This window comes from Danio rerio, chromosome 3 (assembly GCF_052040795.2).
Source record: "Danio rerio strain M-AB ecotype USA chromosome 3, GRCz13ab, whole genome shotgun sequence".
Classification (NCBI taxonomy): domain Eukaryota; kingdom Metazoa; phylum Chordata; class Actinopteri; order Cypriniformes; family Danionidae; genus Danio; species Danio rerio.
The window spans coordinates 51902689-51908614 of record NC_141023.1 but is presented as its reverse complement, the minus strand read 5'-3'; the positions used below and the strand labels follow the sequence as shown (position 1 = coordinate 51908614).

The following is a 5926-nucleotide window of genomic DNA, read 5'->3' as shown; positions in this document are numbered from 1 at the left end:
TGTGTATTTTAATGAATCATCATTACTTACAGAGCAATAATCAAAACAAAAACAACAGTTTTTTTGTTTTGTTTGTTTTACCAAGACGTTTTGATCAAGGCGAGATCACTGGATGCTGACTGAAAATCTCAATCTTCAAAAAAAAAAATGTTTTCTATGTGAATATATGATAGATGTTGACCACCACCACCTGTATTTGTGTTTTTCTTCAGCTACTTACCCATAATGCATTCTAAAAATGCACCAAAAAAAGTTCACATTTTAATATAAACATAAAGACCTTTGTCTTAAATTCATTGCTCTTATCCCATTTTCCACAAAATAATGGTACAACTATGTATGAGAAGCCCTAAACATTCTACCAAACCTCTATTTATACAAACAATATATACAGATTAGGGAGTCAAAAATTTTATCAATGAAGACGTTATTTTTATGTGGACTCTAGTTAAGCATGTGGTAATGTGGTCATTAGTGTTGAACATTTAATTTTGTATATAGTGAGCTGCCTTAGCTTAGTGTAGCTTTCAATCAGGGTGTCCTGATTTAATAATCATTAAATTTGTAGGTCTTAAATCATTTTAAAGAGGTCTTAATTTTCCGATGTCCATGAAAAACTACTCATTCAGGCTGAAATCATCCAATCACAAGCAATCCATCTCAGTAGAACTTTTAACAAATAGTTTCATTTTTAACTCTATATAGTTTAATAATCTTCCTTACCCGCAGCTCTGCTTTTTTTTTCAGTTTTGCTCCAACTAATAAAACACAGCCATTCTCCATTTAATGTTATAACAAATAAATAAGTCTAATATATTCAGATACATCAGAATAATGTAGCTACTAGCTAACAATGTTAATATATTAGACTACATATACTCCAGTATGCCTGTCTTATATCTTGCATATACTTGTCCATATGATAACAACTTTTTTTTATACATTCCGGCCAGCCTGTCGTCTGGGCCTGTCACCCTCATACAATTTAGCCTACCCAATTCACCTGCAGGAAGGAAGGAAACACCTGGAGAAAACCCATGCAAACACAGGGAAAACATGCAATCTCCTCGCAGAAATGCCAACTGAGCCGAGGTTCGAATCAGCGACCTTCTTGCTGTGAGGCAAGAAGCACTACCTACTGCGCCACTGCTTCACCCCAGTCTGCATCATTCATGATTATCTCATCTTCACTTTCCCCTCATACACTTTCCACCACTTGCGTGGTGTACGACAGAAAGTTGCATTTGACTCCATTCTTGCTCTTGGATTTGTCAAAACAGATGCTTATACACATAAATACCTGTGTATAAATGATCATTGCTAACCTTTCAATGAACAAAAATTGATTATAGCCCATAAGAAAAAGTAGGATGCTCGGTCTGTGCCATGTGTGGTGTCTACAGTCATAATATAGTGATGGATGTAGTTTGATATGTACACTGACAGTTGATTAATGGCTGCTGTGATTAAATTTAGCCTTCAGTGAAATTCTGGGTGTGTCTGAAGTTTTGAGACACTTTACAGCGGTGTGACTTCTCTTACGACGAGCATCAAACCAAAAACTAATAGGAATGCAGATGGCGATGATGCAAATTTGGTGACAGCTTCAAGATTTAAGATGAATTTTATTCTTGTTTTATTATACCAGGCCATGTTATGGGCAAAATTAACAGATTTTTTTTTTTTTAATCTTTGTTGTCAGTGTAGGGGGAACACATTACTAGTAGTGTGAGTTACTTAATATTATTACTCTTCTAAGTAACGAGTAAAATAACACATTACTTTAAAAATTACTAATATTTGAGTTACTTTAAAATTAATTAGATTTTTAAAAGTAAATAGCCAAATTTAAATTGACATGACAATGTGTTCAATCTATCCCACATTAATAGATTTTTATGTGTTTTTATGGTAAATAAAGGTGTTATACACTGTGTTGTTAATTGCAGAGATCCTCTATTAAAAAGAAGAAATAATAAACCCTTGCAAGTTCTGAAAAAGATCAAGTGTCAGCCAGGCCAGAAAAAGTAATGCAAAAGTCGCTCAAAAATAAAAATAACGCATTATTTAACTAAGAGAGTCAACTAGTTAAAGGAGGGTAACTCAATATTGTAATGCATTACTCTCAAAAGTAACTTTCCCCAACACTGTTTGTTGTTGGTATTATTTGGAATGTTGGTTACTGAACATGTTATCCATTTACCTGGATACCAATTTGGTTAAGCCTAGAAATTACTTGAATGGAAGACCTCTTGGTGAAGTTTGAGACGTTAAATTAAAATTAAACTTAAAACAAACATGAAATCCCATGTTTTGCTTTTTTGAAAAGAGTCTAGAGCTAGTATCCCAGACATGTTTGTGCATTACAATCTGTACATCATCAAGAAAGAAACTCTTTGTCTGCTGGGTCTCCTTTTAAGTATTAGAGTTGTGTGTGGTGGATGTTCTGGTGCACAATGGCAGCTGATGCTACACACTGGAGGCTTCAAAATGCAATGCTGGCTTCAAAAATGCAAAAAGGGAATTGGTGGAGACAACGATCACATAAGCGATAGAGGAGACTGTAACAATTGTGGCAGATCAGACACATTTATTTTACTTTATTCCACAAATTTCATCTTCATCTATTTAGAAAAGATTAGATGTTCAGTGTGTAATTTGATTCCTAGGTATTTACGATACCCGAAAGAATGCGCTTAGAAAAGGACACAGAGAGAACTTTTATAAGCTGCCTGCTTAAGACTGGTGCTTTTAATGTAAACTTTTATAATCTTTATGAGTTTTGCAACAAGTTTCTTGCTCATGTTTTAAAATTATGCTTTTAATACTTCTGCAATCAATGTTTAACTTTTTTACAGCTAAACAAGATCACAGAGGGTTCATGTTTGATATCCCTTCAAATCTAATTTGGTGTACTGAACTATTGTTTGCATTTTATGTTAATATGTGTGCAATATATTAACATTGTTGGAAACTTTGAACATTTGTGCATCAGTATACACCTAGAATGCCAATGCAAATCACTACGCTTTGGAACAAAGATAATGAAACAGGCCTCGGGGTAGACAACTTCTCATTAGTCATCTCAGCTCTGGAGAGTCGTTACAAAACCATCCTTATAAAAGCTTGTGCTTAATGTCACCGCACAGACTAAAACCCAGAGCAGAGCGAACCCAGAACTAGAATGAAGGAACCCCAGAGGACTCCAGGGAGAAGGCGGGGACCCAGACAAAATGGGTTAATAGCACAGCTCAGACATTCTCATCTGCAATACCTTTCTTTCCTTTCCGTTGAGAGTCTAGTTAAGTTTAGTGCACAGCGAAACCAGTAGTCAACACGACTAGCCCTTTTGCTGCTTCAATACTTGAAGTGACTGACTCCACCCCACTCCAAGCCTCGCAAGGACAAAGAACTGACCACCAGCTAACCACATGCTCAACAGAGGAAGTTCATCACATCATAAAAGAAGCGCAAGTAACACTTCCAGACTACTGTACCAATGAACTGTTGTAAACTAAATATAACCCTAAAGAGACCATAAAGGGTTAAATTGAATATTTTTGGTTCACTCGGTTTTCTTCCTATACTCTTCTCTACAATTGTTAGAATGTTTGGTTTAGGTGTTTGTTTCTGTTAGATTAGTCAATAAAGTTTTGTTTTGTATAAAGAAAGGTGCCTGTGCATGTTTATGAATGTCTTAAACTTATATCTTGTTACCATGCTTAAACATAAATAGGTTTATATTTTTGATTGTAATAGCCATAAATGAAGTCAAATGTCGGTTCAAACGATTGCTGGACGATACCTTTGTTTGGATTGAAAGAGTTGATTCTTTTAAAGCCTTGTACAAATTAATGTTCAATTCCATTGAGCTACAAGATCTTCAAGAGTTTTCTGGCTCACAGTGACATTGGCATCATCCTCATTAACCAGTTCATCGCAGAGATGATTTGACATGCCATTGATGCCCACATGCAGTCCATCCTGGCTGTGCTGGAGATTCCTTTAAAAGAGCATTCATATAGATGCATTACCATGTTTGTAAACATTCTGGATGCGCGGGCAGCGAGGTGGCAGAAAAAACTAGGAGTGCTAGCAGTTACAGTGAGGGAATGACATCTGATGGGTTACAGAGTTTGTTGTTGTCTTAGAAATAAGACAACGGCGTTCGTCTGACAGGTCCATTTGCAATAGCACCCTCCCAATGGATATTGTATAAGATGAATTGGCCAAGCATTCAGCTCCAAATATACAATCTCATTTAAGCTCCAAGTGTTTTAACAAAGGAGTAGTTAAATGATCACCAGATGTTTCATGATCACCAGATTCCAAACTTTGTAGTGCTAAAAACCGAGGTTTTGCCTAGCCAAAGACAAAGAAAGAAGACGGAGCTATACAAGGCCTGGGTAATCATCAACAAGCAAAACAATTGCATTCTGACAGTGAACTACACCTGTATGGCACTTCATTCAGCTCCCTTTTTGCCAAAGATGTCTGCGGTTGGCGTTAAAAGCGGTAAAAGTTAAGTTGTCTGTTTTTCAAATTTGGCATCCTTCTGCACCACAACATGTTTGCTGTTGCCACCAGTCTCTTTTTGCAACCGGGAACCCGTGTGATGTCATGTGTGAAGTAGGTGGGTAATTCGTTTATAGGTAACACATCATTGCATGAGCCTAACTTATGTTGTATTATTATTCCCTTGTAGTGGTCATTGCAGTTTTGTCCAAAAGTGTAATTATTAGTTAAACTTGGCCATAAGAGGTGTCAGCAGGCCATATTATATACAGTGGAAGTTTTCTACCCATCATTCACCCCATAGTCTTAAAACCAATTTACCCCTTCTAATATTGACCATAGTGGCAGGAAATGTGACATGATTGAAACCTGCTTTACACGCAAGTCAAACAAAGAGGCAGGAAACTCAGTATCTGACTTCGGGGAAAGAGAAACTGATATTAAGTTGCTTCATGTTTGTATTGTAAAGTAAAAATGGCAGAGGCCTGATTTTCTCAGCATGAGTTCTTGTGTCCAGTGTGTCTGAATCTCCTGAAGGATCCGGTGACCACTTCCTGTGGACACAGTTACTGTAAGAGCTGTATTACAAGTCTTTGGAATCATGAGAATTAGAAGAGAACCTACAGCTGCCCGGAGTGCAGACAGATCTTCAGTATAAGACCTGCTTTAGCTAAAAACACCATGCTGGCTGAAGTGGTGGAGAAACTAAAGAAAACAAAACGTCCTGCCGAATGTGACGCTGGAGATGTGCAGTGTGATGTCTGTAATGGTAGAAAACAAAAATCCATCAAGTACTGTCTGGTGTGCCAGGAATCTTACAGTCAAACTCATTTTGAGCGGCACGAGAACTTCTTTAAGAGGTTTCACTCTCATAAGCCACACAAAGTGATTGATGCTACTGGCGGCTGCAGGACATGATCTGCCTAAAACATGAGAAAGAGCTAGAAATCTACTGTATCACTGACCAACAGTGCATCTGTGAGCTGTGTAAGGAGCACGAACATGAAAACCACAAAGTTGTATCCGCTGCAAAACAGAGGACAGAGAAACAGGTATAAAATTGAAGAGACTGTTTGCCAAAAGTTAATTTTAGTCATCATTCACTTACCAACCTGTTGCTCAAAACCAGTTTTACTTTATTTCTTTTGCCAAACTCAAAACACCAATGTAGTTTGATGTTACTATTGTGACACCATACTTGATTTGGTGTCTGTAAACAGTTCACACATTCTTCAAAATATGTTCTGTTCCATAAAAGTAAAATGTAATGGATTTAAGGGCATGAGAGCAAGTAAATGACCGCAGAATTCAAAGGGAAAAGTATTTAAAAAATAGACACTTATGAAATATTTCTTAGGTTTTAGCTTAAAGGGCACCTATGATGAAAAACATCTTTTGTAAGCTGTTTGGA

At 36.9% G+C, this 5926-nt stretch overlaps 1 pseudogene; it reads left to right on the top strand.

The window, feature by feature from the left end:
* Window positions 1-4989: 4989 nt before the first annotated feature.
* Window positions 4990-5644, top strand: LOC100149861 (E3 ubiquitin/ISG15 ligase TRIM25-like; annotated as a pseudogene).
* Window positions 5645-5926: the final 282 nt, after the last annotated feature.